Consider the following 15703-nt stretch of genomic DNA (forward strand, 5'->3'; position numbering starts at 1 on the left):
GATGTTCAACAAGCCCCCTTCTTCCCCTTCTGCCCTGCCCAGACAGACAACCCCACATTGTACTCTCTCTCTCTCTTCTCTCTCTCTGCCACCAGTCTGGGGTCATTAGGAATGTTGGCTGTCTCGGTTACCTCTGAGGGCGACTGTGCTCCCTGGCTCCGTCCTCCTCTGAGGCGTAATCCTCCCTCTGGAAAAAGTCCTTTTAGGGTGAATTAGAGAGGGGGCTGTGTTCACAGGGATGAGTGTGAGCAGAGGCGGGAGGGACGGGGGGACGGGGGGGGGGGGGGGGTAACAACGGTCACATGGGGCAGTGTCTGTCTGTGTGGATTAGCATGGGAAAGAGAGGTTGCATTCATCCCAGACCCACCGTGCGCTCTTAAACACCGACAGCGTCGCAGTGGGCCACTTGTGTACTGCGCTGTGGTCTTTATGGATGATAATCTTTATGAATGTTGATGTTAAAAGGCCCGTTGTAATGGGAGCGTGGACTGAAGCCAAAATAGACATTTCCTTCGTCTATCCATCACGAGCAGATAAGGGGAGGAGAAAACCATTTTAGGGTATTTCGGGGCAGTCGAGGAAAGCGCCGTCTTCTCTACCGCCATTCTTAATTCCGCCTTAAGTCTTTTCCCTTCGTGTGCGTTGCTTGTTGAGTCAGGTTGACTCAGGCGGGGGGGGAATAGACGGGCTCCATCTGAGAGAAAGCCCCCTCCTTAGCATTCCACACGCTGAGCACAGTTGACCCCCTCGGAAGGTCAAAGTGGCGGATGAGAATGTACTGGAACACGCGGGGAATGGCCGGGGTCCGCCTCCGCCGGGGAGAGAGGCCAGACGCGAGGTGCTAGGGGGCGAGGGGGGGGGGCGGGGGGGGGGGGGGGGGGCTTCAAAGGCGCAGCAACACATGTGGTGGCTTAGGGCAGGGCGTACGAGTCGTAAAAATGTGCTGCTTTCGGGAGTGAACACATGAACGCGGCTGCTTGTGCTCTCACACCGTTAAACAAGGCGGTATTAGGAATAGACGTGGAATGTTGCGTTGCGACACCTTCCCAAACCGACGCTACGCTTCAGCATAAGCCGGCGTGGGAAGTTCCCATGAATCACATGACTTCGAGCGTACGTTTTTTGCGGTCTAGCAGTTCTATCTGGTAGCTCAGAACATGGAACAAAGCCAGGGGAAAAAAAAGATGGCCACACTATCAGCCTCTGTAGCGCAATAATGCTTAGATAAGAACACGCCCTGTCACAGGAGACGCAGATAAACCCTGCGCCATAAACAGTCCACACCTGAGGCTCGGGAACTACTGATGACTTCACCATGAGTCAACCTCCATCAGAGAGGGAGAGAGACAGAGAGAGGGAGAGAGAGAGAGGGAGGGAGAGAGAGGGAGAGAGGGAGAGAGTGAAGAGAGAGAGAGAGAGAGAGAGAGAGAGAGAGAGAGGGAGAAGGAGGGAGAGAGAGAGGGAGGGAGAGAGAGAGAGAGAGAGAGAGAGAGGGGGAGAGAGAGAGTGGAAGAGGGAGAGAGAGGGAGAGAGAGAGAGAGAGGGAGAGAGAGAGAGTGGAAGAGGACAAAGAGAAAGACAGGCAAGACAGAGAAAGAGGGTTGTTTTTGTTTTCCAAGTAAGCTACCTCTCATCTTTTTGTTATCCACTTATTTTTATGAGCACTGTACATTAGTAACATAGTAGCATTGAGTAATGCCTCCATTTCTTTAAAATGGTGCTGCCATTTTGTTTTGATTCATGCCGTTTCTTTACTTGCTTTGGCAAAGTAAGCATGTTTCCCATGCCAATAAAGTCTTTTTAATTGAATTTAATTGAATTGAGAGAGAGGAGGGGGGGTTGTTCAGACCAGCAACTCATAAATTACAGTTCCTCATCTGCCCCACACCCCCCCCCCCCTAATCCCAGCCCCCCCAGCAGCCTCCGGACCTCTCACAGCCTTGGACATGACAAACAGGCTCAGCAAAATGGAGGCCGCATGGAAGAGCGGGCTCAAGAGCAGTCTGAGCTGGATTGGGCTTAGTGCTTTAGGCCCGGTATTGACGAGCTCTAAATCTGTGCGTGACAAGACGCATGGCTCAGACGCGTCTTATCTACTAACCGGGAGCTCTAATTTCAATACCCCGCCCTCTCACACATGTTCATACCGGCGCACAGCGAGACACGGCGACACACACACACACACACCGACAAATACACTTCCATCTGGTGTCTGAAAGCTCCTTCACATGCCAGAGTGCTTAAGATGACAAGTAGCTGCTGTTTACCATACAGACACTCACCGCTGATAGCAAACAAGAAAACAAGGGTGGACATATTTGTCAGGACATCTGAACGGAAGATTAACGGACGCAAAAAAGAGAGAGAGGGGGAAGGCGGGTGTTAAATAAACACCTGCTGTGAAGGGGGAACGGGAGCGAGCCGGGCCAAGCCACGCTGAGAATAGACCTTCCCTTCTTTAAACCGGAACGCCAGAGAGAGAGGGAGGCCGGCAGAGGAGCTGATTACTTCACCAGTCCTCTGTCCCCCCCCTCCTGCAGAGGCTACTAGCGGAGGAATGCCTCACCCTCGGCGCGACCAGCCAAAAGGGAAAAACCACACAGCGAGTTGTTATTACACACCAGACAGGCCCGTGTTGACTGCCACACACACACAACTGGCTTTTGGGGGGACGGGGGGATACCATCTCTAGACCACGCTTCTATCATTACCCTCAAACATTCCTCCCAGTTAGCCGTCTTAGCTGTACTTGTGCTTTTTTGTATCCGTTGGCTCGTCCACAGGTTGTCTTTGTAAAAGAGACCAAGGTCTCCACAGAGTAAACCCTGCTTTAAATAATGGATAAATAAAACAACGAGGTACTAAGCAATGCCACGGCTAGATAAGCTAGACTATAGTTTTAAGATGCTATAAAATAGTGGGATTCTAGTATAACGTTTGTCGTGCTCTGTTGGCATGGCAATCCCCAACTGCCGCTGAGCACTCATACACAGAGTAAATAGCGAATCTATCAGATACTAAAGACGGAACGTGAGAGAAAGAAGACGAAAGGAGGAAAGGAAAGGAGTAGCTCTCTCTCTCTCTCCTGGGTTTTGGTTTGTTCTGTGTGCTCGTCTGGCTCAGGAACTTTCAGATGTGCTGCTGCTGTCATGGGACACGTGGGGAGCCACATGTAGGGGGGGCCTCCAAAAACTCTCGTCCGAAACTGCACGCGCTTGAAACATTTATAGCTGGCGCGTTTTTAACTGCAAATATAAAATAGAAATGACTCAGTTGTTTTCGCTCTCTCCTCGCTCTCTCGCTCCCTCTGTTCTCCTCTTCACGAGTCTCTGGGCTGAAAGAGGGTTTCCAGCGTGAATACCGGGAGGAGGCCGTTCTCAGTGCGGAGTGAAATGAGATTAGGAGAGGACCGACAGGCCTGTCAGCTCACTCGGCACGACAAACTAAAGGGGGTTCTTCTCTTTCTCGGCCTCCCCCCCTCTCTGCCCCCCCCCCCCCCACCCCACCATCCTTCACAAATAGACTCTTTCAGGATTCAAAAATCCTTTTCTCTAGGCTATATCCAATACTTTCCTCTCTCTACCTCAAGATTTCTCTTTGGCATTTTTTTGTACTCCCTCCATTCTTCACCCCTTTTGCTTACCCCTCCCTCCCTCCCTCCCTCCCTCCCTCCCTCCCTCCGAGTCTCAGAGGTGTTGTACAGCTGCAGTCCTCCTCCTCCTCCTCTCTCCCACCGCCACCCTGCTTCTAATCTCATTAAAGGAGCCCTTGCCTGTGACACTGACCTCATCAGAGCGAGACCCGACTCTCTGGCACAAAGCCGGGCCTGCATGCCTGTTAACCTGTCAGCGTACCTGTCTGATACAGCCACCAGAGCCTACCCTCCTCTCACACACCCCCCCCCCACCCAACCCCCCACACACACACACCCAACCCCCCCCTTCCCCTCTTCAAACACTACAGCTGTCAAGCTCACTCTCTCTGGAGAGCGCTCCGGTAACAGCACCACTGAGGTATCCCACAGAAACACTAGCCTACATTTAGAAACAAACATTTAGCATGACAAAATGGTTCTAGTTATAGGCTACAGTCTGTTTATAGAGCAACTTTGAAGGAGACAGACTTGGTGAATTTTGAAGGGAATGAAGAAAAAAAATCAAGGGCATAGCAGTAACTTAGACAGACAGTGAAGAAAAACACCGCAGCTGAACAGACAATGTGGTCTCGGTAGAAATGGCGGCTGAAGAGCCAAGCTAACCACTATTAGCAAAGGGCCTGTGAGCAAGCTAACCTATTCTGGGAGCATTGTCTCTTCTCCGTGCTGGCTCTCCTCAGGTTGACAATTATGACTCCATTAGTGGTGTAATAACAGAGTCCACCTGCTACAAAGCCAGACTGGATAATAGAATCAGGTGGATAAATGGATGAATAAAGAGAGGGTTTTCCAAAGCCATGACCCGGCTAGGCGCTGCACTTGTTTACACTCGACGGCAGAGTGAGTGGGAGGAGAGATGGGGGAGGGAAGGCAGCACCGGCCACAGAGATGAAGCTAGCATTGTAATTCCTGTCTGAACCAGGCTGTCAAAGTGAGTAGGATTCTAGGAACTGGTTCAATAACCCTTGAATGTGTGCTGCTTATGTGGCGTTGAATGAACTGAACAGCTACCAGCCGGGTTATGTGGACTGAGTGGGATGAATTAGCCTTTTATGCTAATGGCCTCAATGACTGAGCTATTATGCGGCTGTTGCTTAGCGCTGAGGCAGCCACGTATGGAAAGCTGACAAGCAGGTAATGAAACCTCATAATAACAACAACAACAACAATAATAATAATAAATAAAACCATAATAACAATAATAATGATGATCATAAATAAACTCAACAATCTCAGTTTGATGTTCCTACCTAACTGCTATTCCTTCCCTCTCGACACCCGCAATTTCTCTAGACCCTAAACCTCAATAGAGCTCAAGAGACATCAATAAAATTGGATACACAGCGCACAGCTGTCACAATGCCCGACTATTTCCTACCTAAGTGGCCCGTACAGCTGTCGACTAACATGGAGAATACCGGGGAAGTTTTGTTTGCCACTGTGAGTGTGAGAGAGAGAGAGAGAGAGAGAGAGAGAGAGAGAGAGAGAGACAAACAGAGAGAGAGAGAGACAGAGAGAGACAGAGAGAGAGAGACAGACAGAGACAGAAAGAGAGAGAGACAGAGAGAGAGAGAGAGAGACAGAGAGACAGAGAGAGAGAGAGAGACAGACAGACAGAGAGAGAGAGAGAGAGAGAGAGAGAGAGAGAGACACACAGACAGAGAGAGAGAGCGCAACCTTCTTCTGGCAGCTCCCGAGTCAGAGGTCGTATCGAAACTCTCGCCAGATTCCTTCCAACGCCGTATCAAAGAGCTGATCTCAGTTCAGATCACTCAGGGAGATAAGCCGGACCTGACAACAGGCACCTGTGTGAGGGTGTTCTTTTCATAACCTTCCTAAAACCCTTCCTGCATGGTTCTGGCATGATGCCTCCCCACTGCAAACACAGGCTTCCACACACCCTGTAACAGCACACTCCACACCGCAGGCGTTCCCTGGGAGGAGATGGGAGGATAGAGACAGCTTAAAAATACCCCCGGGCTGCCAGTGTTCACAATGCGTGTGTATATCTGTGTGTGTGTGTGTGTGTGTGTGTGTGTATGTTGAGCGAGTTTCAACTGCCTGACATTTCGGAGGTTCGTAGACGCGGGGCCCCGGCCAAGATTACGCTCGGGAACAAAAGGACACATGGAGACCTGCGAACCGCTCGCTCAGCCTTGGTGTAAACACCTCGGAGAAAATGATCCGTACGCATACACAACCGGGGCCGTCTCCTTCCGGTGTCAGAGCGAGAGCAGCAGAACGGAGGAAGCCGAGGGCCGTCCAAAACCACTAGGGTCCTCACGAGGGGGGGGGGTGGGGGGGGGCAGCACTCCTTCACAGAAACCCCTCCGTGAGGCTCCGTAACACCACAGCCAGATTCCAGGAAAACATGGGAATTTCCCCCCCCCCTCCACCCCCCGATACTCTATCCTCGGGTGTAGCTAGCCTAAAAAGTACCCCCTCCCCCACCCCTCTCTCTCTCGTCTCACTGTGACAGCTTTGTTCTGACAAAGCACATGCTCCGTCGGGTTCAGCCAGCACTAGTGGAACAGGACTCTCTACACAGGGAGTGGAGCGTGGCCTCGTGGACTGGCTTCAATGCGCTTTTGACTCGGGAAGAGCTTTTCCATTCGTGTCTGTCGTGTCTGTCTGTCTGTCCTCCTCTTGTCAGTCCTGTTCCCAATCCTATCTACCCTTCAGCCACACAAGAGCACACTCTCTCTCTCTCTACACACTCCTTTCCGAAGGCAGAGGTGACATAGTATCGTAAACAAAGCTCATATTCTATACCCCCCCCCCCCCCCCTCTCTTTCTCTTTCGGTCTCTATCTGTCTGCCTCTCCCGGCCGTTTATCCCTACAGCTGAAAAGGCTCTTGAGCACAACAGACAGCTTCAAACGCCTCATCCATTTATACCACAGAGACCTAGCCCTGCCTGCCTTCCCTCTCTCCTTCCCTCCCCCCCTCTCCTCCTCCTTCCTCTCCCCCTCAAGTGCCCTCTCCTCAAGGCACGGGCTGCAACAGCATGGCTGCCTCGCTCGCAGCACTCAGAAGGAAAGACACACACGCACACGCGCACACACACGCACACACACGTAGATAAGAGCAGAACTGACCCCCTCTGCCCATTGTAGGCCCACCGTGGTCGTAGCCCGGCTTCTCACTGGCAGCAGTCAGTCAGTCAGTCACAGATCCCGGCCTGCGTTCATTACAGCTCTTCTTTGCCGGGCTGTGCTCCCTCTCTCTCTCTCTCTCACTCTCTGTCTTTTTTTTTCTCCTCTCCTCCCCCCGCCTTCTCCACTTTCTTGCTACTCACGCATCGAGGGGCGAAATGAGGCGCGCTGGAAATTTGCAAGGCTGACAATGGAGGACAGCTGCTCTGACTGCACAAGGCTTTTCATGGGCTGAATTAGCAGTGCGAGCGAGTCTCTCTCTCTCTCTCTCTCTCTCTCTCTCTCCGCACTCACTCGCCCGATCTCTCTCCCTCCCTCCTTCTTTCCCTTTCTCTTGCTCTCGGCCGTCCCCTCCCCCCACGCCTCGCTGCACACAGCCATTCCAGACACACAAGCTGCTCACGGAGCTGGGAGACAGGGAGGGAGGGGGGGGGGGGGGGGGGGGGGGGGGCGGGGGGGCGGCCCCTGAGAGGGCTTTGTTTCTCCCAGCTCTGTGATCGTTTCCACAGGCCTGGCCGCCGTGTTTGTAGTGCGCCCTCAGGATTCCTCCCCGTTTACACACTCCCTCGCAGGCAGTTCCTACGCAGCTTTAACGCTTTAACGTGTGTAAACACGAGACGGCTAGGCTAGTCATCCGAATCGCTCCTGAAACACAGACTAATGACACTCTGTTTCGATTTTATTTCAGCGACAAACTTTTTTTCCAGACTACAAATTTGCACGATTGAAAATACACTTACACTAATGAGGATAAAACATTAGCTGGAAGTAGATGATCAGTAAGATTAGACACAGTATGATTAACTGAATTTAGCCAACGTGAATAATATGGTGGGTGCATGTCTGAGGTAGCTGAAATTAGCCGACAACGCGTAGCCTTACTAAAACACGAGGAATGCTCCTGACTGAGCCTCGTGTGTTGAGTGGCTGTGGTTTGTCTTTCCCAAAACCGCATTGTGCTAAACGGGGCGCTAGGGCTGGGGCTAATCCTGTTTCAGCCTGGCAGGCCGGGATTATGCCATACGAGAGGCTTACAGGCAGGGCGATGCTCAGCTCTGCGATGGAGGGGAGATTAGGGAAGAATGTGTTCCTTCAAATAATTAAGGTGTTATGAGAGAAATGACATCGCACGGCGCAGCTGTTTACCGGAGAGCGGCCCACGAGGGGAATGTGTGCTGGGGAACTCGCGTAAGGACGCTGGGCTGTGGAATTCTTTCATAATGTAGCCTAGCTAGCTGCCTGGTGTGAATTGCCTCTCAGCCTCAATCAGTGCTGTTTGCAGGCGTCCTTCGAAGGTGGCTAATCCATACAAAGCCCTGTGCTAGAGGAAGGAAACAAGCCGTGTGTGTGTGTGTGTGTGTGTGTGTGTGTGTGTGTGTGTGTGTGTGTGTGTGTGTGTGTGTGTGTGTGTGTGTGTGTGTGTTTGTGCGTGCGTTGAAAAAAATGTCTGGTGAAATCGGATTCCAGACATTTTTCTAGATTGCCTGAAAACTAAACGTTAGACCAAGGCTAAGGGAGGCAGTAGCTGTCCTATGGAGAGAAAAAAGCAAAGAGGGAACATGTAGTCTCAGTAAAATAGCCTAATCAAATTCCTCATATGTGAAAATAGATTTGACAAATAAACCAAATTCAGATTCTGAATCTTACAAGGTCACTGGCTTAAACCGTGGAAGTGTCACAAACAAGTTGTGTAAACCGACACCGAAGAACTTGGGAAACCTTCAAAGTCACAATGAAAGAACAACAACCTTTGTTATGTCTGCCACGCTGCTGTAACACTACAACTCAACAACAAGGCATTGTGCTCCTCGACAGCCCACGTTTACAAAATGGGGGAAGAGCGCAAACCGTAGCAAGTAGCAAAGGGTGCTTTCTAGAGCAGTGCTTGGGGGGTCAGGGAGACGACCAGATGTTAGAAAACAGAGTCTCTGTGGCCAGCATGGATCCCAATATTAAATATTTCCAGGAGGCACACCCACAGCTCCTGACAGGGTTTTCCTGTATCACTGTCCAACAGGACTATAAACTTAGTAGCTCCAGCCACTGTGACCTATAAGCCTGCGCGCTACGCTGAGCCCTGGACAACAAGCTCTTTTGTCTTTGAATGTGCGTCCGCGTGTGTGAGATGTAAATGTGCAGAGACGTAACAGTACACTTTTGCTAGGTTTTTCCTAGTGAGCACATGTAACCTCTCTTTTACACTTGTCTTTGGGCCAAGATAATCTCCAGTGCTGTGCAGAAAACCCTCTTCAGTCGAATACCCAAGGGATGGTTTTTAATATCCAAAGATGAATTATACCTGTTTGCGAACATGAAACTGAACTCTTTGTGCAGTATACCATCTTGATTCATGGTACTCGAGTTACATCTGCGTGGAGGCAGAAGGCATTGTGGGGGATATAGAACAGACCTGGGCATCATAAGTAAACATACCTTTACAAGAGAGCCCTTTAAAAAAGAGGGGCTGTGGGGGAGTCTGGCGAAAAAGGCACTGCCCACCACAGACCGTTTCACAAGTGTTAAACAAATCTGCCATAGCCCAGTGACTGCAGTTAACATTTCCTGCTCTCATTTCTTGAGTTTAAAAGGAATATCCAGTGCCTTGCCGTCAGTTACCTTGAAACTTCCTTTCATAATAGTTACACAGGAGCAATTTTTTTAAGAAAGCAATGGTTAATTAAAATCAACGAAACAGTAAAAAAAACACACGCCAACATCTCTCTGGCTCTTATACAAGAGAAGAAATAGTGCTAGCAGCTATCAACACCCACGTTTGGAAACTTCAGACTGTGGAAACAACTCGTAATCAACTCAAGACTGTCCAAGGTTGCGGGGAGGAAAAGAAAACAAGCAAAACAACACAGACCAAGTCGCTGGTTCACTCGGTTATGAGACAACACAGCCATTTCGAGGTCAAGCATTTTGTATCTCAAAAGCACGCGAGCCGTGTAGTCCTTCCTGCTTGTCCTCCCTCTTCCCTTGCTAGTCCACAGCCTTGATCTGGGTGCTGAGCGCTAGCCCCTCTAGCCACGGTGGAGACAGAGGGGCTGATGGGGCAGACATGTGGAAAACAATTAGTGTGGAGTGTTTTTACTGGCGTCCCGCAGGGCTTGGGCGCTTCGAACAGCCAAGCAGCAGCAACAGCAGCGCATGAGTTAGAGCCAGGCCAAAAACACAGCCTCCACAAATGGCCAACGCTTCACAAACCACTCCACCTAACAAAACACCTCCCTTCTTTCACTCAGACAGCCCAGGCGTTCAGCTATTTGAGCTATCCACCAGAACAAACTCCGGAGCTGGGAGAAGAATTCCATTGTGGCTAAAGTAGCAGCCCGCCATAATGCTGCAAAATGACTAGATAATACAGTGCACTCATAGAGGCTTAGCCTCTGTAAAGTCTTGGCAAGAAATCCAAGTTGGCTTTTGAGGAAGACTGTGGAAACGGAATTAGGTGTACCATGTGGTTTGCAGTAGCTTTCTTACCAGTCCAGAATGAGCAGCAGTAAGCTTAGCTAGCAGAGAATGCCATTTTGACCACAGCAAGGCTGTGCAAGGCAATGTCACTATAAACAGTAAGCCATCCCATTAGATGGTTCAATCCCTCTGTCTTGGTACACAGAACCATGCATGGGTGCAGTATTGGCAAATTAAACAAATTAAGAAGAAAATGGGTTCAGCAAAACCATAAGGGGTTAAGAGGTGAGAGAGACTTGTGGACTTTTTACGAGCAAAGGCAACCAGACATCACAACTTCATTGCAGGCTGCCCAGCCAGCTGGACGAGGGATCATTTAAATAGTCTATCTTGGCAGGGTCTGCAGGTCCCACACGGCCAAACTCAGTTTCAAAACAGACAAAAAAATAACACTGGTTTCAACTGTGTCAAATCCTCTCTCTGGAAGCTTTCTCAATTTTTCTCTTCAGAGATAGAGATCTTTGCCATTTGAAACGCAAAGAAGGAGTAGGCTTAATTAAATTTGATGAAAAAAATTCAAGAGGAATTGCAGCTATGGATGTGATCCACCTTTAAATGTACAACAGCTGACTGATTGGTTTGGTTCTCTGCATAAATAACGCCACGGCTAGAAACTGCTGCATTGAGAGATTGCCAATTCCCAAAAAAACTTGGCAAAGGCCCTCTGCTTTCTGTCTGTGTTTTCAATTATCCGCCACGCTGTTTCAAAAGGAAGTCACAAACACTCAACTTCAAGACTGGCATTCCCTCGAATGTTTCCCATTTAGGATTGAATTGTGTACAAAGAGGAAAGAGCCTGAACCGACCACAATGAGGTGGTTGTACGTTCCCCGAGAAGGACTGTGGTGCGAGTGGTGGCGGCGGCGCTGTAGCTCGTGATCCGTGGGTAGAGGCGGCTGCTTCCCTCCTAAAAAGGCACTGTAACATGACAAATGGAAATGTCTCCCATGGTGGACTCAGGCGTGGAATGTAAGCCCTCCTCTCCCATTGCAGAGATTGCCATCTCTGCTGCTCCCATTTCCAGCCACTCCAGAACACGCTGTGAATACAAGGCTGCTTAAAAGCCTGGCGTAAGAAGCTGGAGCCGGGCTTCTGCTGATGAAGAGGAATCGCTCGTTCCACTGCAGGAGGAGAAGGAAGGTGGGGGGGGGCATTTCCCTTCCATTAGAAGCGTGGGGGCGGTCATTTGAGAGCTAAAGGAGATTGGAACTTAAAAGGCGAGCTTTGTCTGACCTTTCGCTGCCCGGTTTGCTGCAGTAATCAGAATGTGACTCAGGCATCTCGAGCGGATGGCTGGAGAACGAATGGTGGTGGTGACCTCTAAACACAACCCCCCTCTGTCTTTGGATTACACGCGCCGACAGAGGGAGGGAGGGGGGGACGGGGGGCACAAACCGGGGCTGGAGGAGAAACACGAGTCAAGAGGTTGTTCTCATGTGAGAGTACACAGCGAGCGCTACTAGATCACATGGGAGATTACAGATCAAAAGGCTGATTTCTTTGAGGGTGCATTTGTGTGCGAGTGCAAGTACCGATGTGTGTACATGCTGGTGCTAAGCGCGCCCGGGTTCGCACATTCGGCTCCTCTGTGTGTGGGAAAAGAACAGTGTAGAAGCCCCGTCCTCTCCTGAGGGGTTGTGGCGAAGCAGACAAGCAGGATCCACCTGACTGACGTTTCCCTAGGGCAGGGGGAGGTGAGGTTTTTGTGGAGGGGGAAACAAAATTCTGCACCACCCCATCATAAAGGGCGCCATTTAAATGCAATTCACAAAAAATGCAATTCACCTCTCCCCCAAAGCCAGAGACACACACACACAGAGACCACAAAAAAGAAATAGGGAGAAACTGGTCTGTCCAGAGACAGTGGATACTGCCCCACAGCGAGGAGAGAGTCCATGTTTTGTCTGTGTCGTCCCCCTCTCCACCCCCTCCTCCCCTGGCTAACCCTGAGTCGCCTGTTTAAGGAATGTTCTGGAACACAATAGCACCAGTCACAGGCCACCATGGGCAGAGAGAGGAGGGGGTGGAGAGAGTGAGAGGAAAGAAAAGGAAAAAAAAAAAGAGAAAGGCATGAGAAGATAGGGGCTGCTCCCAGGTGCACAGGAGCACTCAGTCACGCTGTAAAGCCCTGGATTTGAGTCCTGTGTAGTCCCACTGGCACCAGCACTGTGAGAGAGCTGGAGTCTGCCATTTCACAGACGCTGCTCACACCCAAACACATTCCCAACAGAGTACTCCACGCTCCACAGAGGCGACCAGCGAGAAGAGCGCCAAAAATACCAATTTATTAAAAGGCACTGCTTCAGGAGCCAATTAAAACAGAGGAAAGATAGGAGAGACACCTAAGGCCGGGTTATCAATCAAACTGAGCATGGGTAGATGAAAGTAAAATTATTTGAATAAGGAAATAAGTCTTGGCTCACTGCAGAGGCATGATTGAGTGCTGAAAACAGCAGGGAGGTAAGTGTCTGGTGTTGTTGGCTAATGAAGGGTCATTCTTAGCGAGCATGACATTTACAAAAATTGAGGTGAGGAAAGTGCCATTTAGCACCTGGTCCCTCTAGAATTATCTTTTAACACTGCCAATTAGTTATTTCACAGAGGTTGCCTTGATGAATCAGAAAAAATGACCTCTGAACAACAGTTCTAGTAAATCTAAGCAGTACTGAGCAAGCCCTTGTGGCAAAGTCACACCATTTTGGTTCAAATAGACCACCATACATAACAACAACAATAACAATCTCAGATACTATAAAAGCTACAAGGTTTTTAAGATAACCCATATAGTTTAAAGAGAACAGAACGGCTGCATAGACAACAAGGAGACATTAAAATAATGACCAAAAGCGGATTACTGGGGATTTATCACAGAGTTAACTCTCATCACCTGAAGTAATTCCATTGCTGACATGGTGGAAACATGCAATCACTATCACTGAGGTTAAACGCCTGTACACTGTAGAAGGTATTACAAAATCCTCAGTATGGCAGAACAGAGCAGAGGTATGTGAAGGTCATGACTAGCATAGGGAGGCAGTGTCAGCTGCTGACGTCTACACACTATCAGAAATGGCCTCTGTTGCTAAGAGCCCCAGGGCCACACAGTATATTATCAAGGAACAACAGAGGGCAGAGTTGTGAGATCATTCATGTGTTTGGGGTATGTTAAGCATTGGCAATGTTTCACTGAAACCTTCATTAGACATTTTTTATAATGCTTACATATTGTGGATGCTTATTACATTTGTGAAAAATCCATATAAGGTATTTACAAATGATTTTTTGGAAATGCAAACTTACTTCCTTTCAATTGTCTAAAGAATAGATTGTTTCTGTCAGAAAAAAATCGGTACCGGTCCATGTGTCCGGGAACATTTCAATGTCCCGGACAAACGGGAGAAATTCCAGTCATTATATTATAATATAATATTATAGGTGTTTGTTGTGGTGATTAGCTGTTGTGTAGCTTATACTGCATATGCCATTTAATGTCTACGTTTCATCCGATAAGATTAGATGTGTGCTATATGTTAGGCTGTAAAAGTGTCACACACTATTATGCAGTTATTTTATTTTGACATTTTGGCCTGTTGGCCTTCTTCAGAATCAATCAGACCAACAGGCCGAAACGTCAAAATAAAATAATTGCATATGGAGCCAGAGTGTGCAACACTTTTTCTTCTTTCTTATGACCAGTTCTTCCAGAGATCCGCACCTCACAAGAGTAACTTGGTGTGCGGTACCTTTTTGTTATCCATATGTTAGGCTTTCATGATTTGCATGCGCTATAGATGTCCGGGACTGCACGCACGACATTGGGCAGCCTTTCACTTTATTTTTTATAACCACGTCCACGTCTCATTGATTGGGAAGGCATTAGGAGCTGCCAGTCAAATCATAGCCTACTTATTGAGACTCGGAGGATGAGGAGGACATAGACATAACTGTTTATTGAGAAACAATTGATAGGCAGGCTGGGCTATATAAAGAAATAGCACAACTTGTGTAATCTAGATTTATATCATTAAGGTTAGGCTATACACATTATGGAAGCAAGCTCTCTCGCTCGCTCTTGCTCACTATGGTTTTCCCGCTGTTTCGTTCATCGCATAGACCTATAACCTACACATAAAAAAATAAAAAAAGTTTTTTATGTATAGAAGGAATCAGAATGTGGAAATTTAATTTTAGCGTATTTTAATACAATTCAAATTGTGCTTAGAGGGAATTATTTTCACCGGACATTATGACCAGAGAGATCTAAATGTGTCGGACTGAAACAGATTTTCCCGGACAAAAAACGGTAATTACCGGCTAACGGAAACCCTGCATTAAGAGGAGATTGGTGTTGGGAAAACAAAAGGACCTACTTTTGGGTTGAACTGAGACTTTAAGGATATCTAAACACAAGGAATGACTGATTGACCCAAGGTTCTTTTCTCTAGTGGAACCGGGATATTTTGGCCTTTTGTCACTGGATTTCCTGGCCTGCCTCTATGATCCTTCCAGAGTGAGTCTAAACTGCTTCCTCTTCTCCTTACTCCACCCATCCCCCCACACAAGCCAATAGAACCACATAGTGAGTTGAACAAACTGTCCCCATGCAATGAATGAAGAAGATGGAACACCATGACACATGAAACCTCCAGCCACTGAGATGTCTGATAGCCTGGGGCAGCAGTACTAAAGCTCAATAGAAAAGAAGAGTGTGTCCGAGTGGCCTCTTCATCACAGCTGAAGCAGATACCACACAATCCATAGTGACTGAATCTACTGAACTTCGATCAAACCAGAGTGTGGTGCAATGAAGACTTTGTGAAAGGCATACTCTCGGAATCACCTACAGATGAGTAGCCAGTCATTATGTCTAATGGGTAACTTTAGCCAGGAAGAGCCCCCCAGCTCACTAATCCATCCTTAACAGTGCAGGCTGGAAAACGTTTGTGCGTTTTGAAGCTGATGAAAAAATCTGCTGCCAGGACAAGACATCTGACACTGCCCCTGGAGCTCCACTGCCCCTGGAGCTCCACGTTAGTCGTAGCGCTCGGCGGTGACATATGGCCGACAGGTGTAACTGATCTCCTGGTGCAAAGCCTCTTCGCGAGATGACTTTTCAATACTCTGCCCGGTCAGAAACCTTATCAGATAGCTGTGGCTCTCACATCTTTGGCATCTGACATGCAGAATAATTTACCCAGTGCTTCCCCCACTATGTCAACAAGCAAGTAGCCTTGTAATCACAAGTCTGCCCATGTGAGTACCTGAGAACACCTTCTAGAAGGTTTGCAAACACTATAATAGCAGGAGATAATACTTTCTGAAAGAAGTAACCGATTGATCAAATGGCTGAGAAACACTATAGAAAGTGCAACCAATTCATTACACATGGACAAAAAGCTAGCAAGCTAAGTAGGCTAATG

General features: G+C 48.6%; 1 protein-coding gene across 1 annotated transcript in view; it reads right to left on the reverse strand.

Moving 5' to 3' along the window:
- The window catches only part of znf609a (zinc finger protein 609a), a 95616-nt gene that overhangs the window by 38797 nt on the left and 41116 nt on the right, over positions 1-15703 (reverse strand). The window lies entirely within an intron of this gene.

This window comes from Borostomias antarcticus (assembly GCF_949987555.1).
Source record: "Borostomias antarcticus genome assembly, chromosome: 16".
NCBI classification, from domain to species: Eukaryota; Metazoa; Chordata; class Actinopteri; order Stomiiformes; family Stomiidae; genus Borostomias; species Borostomias antarcticus.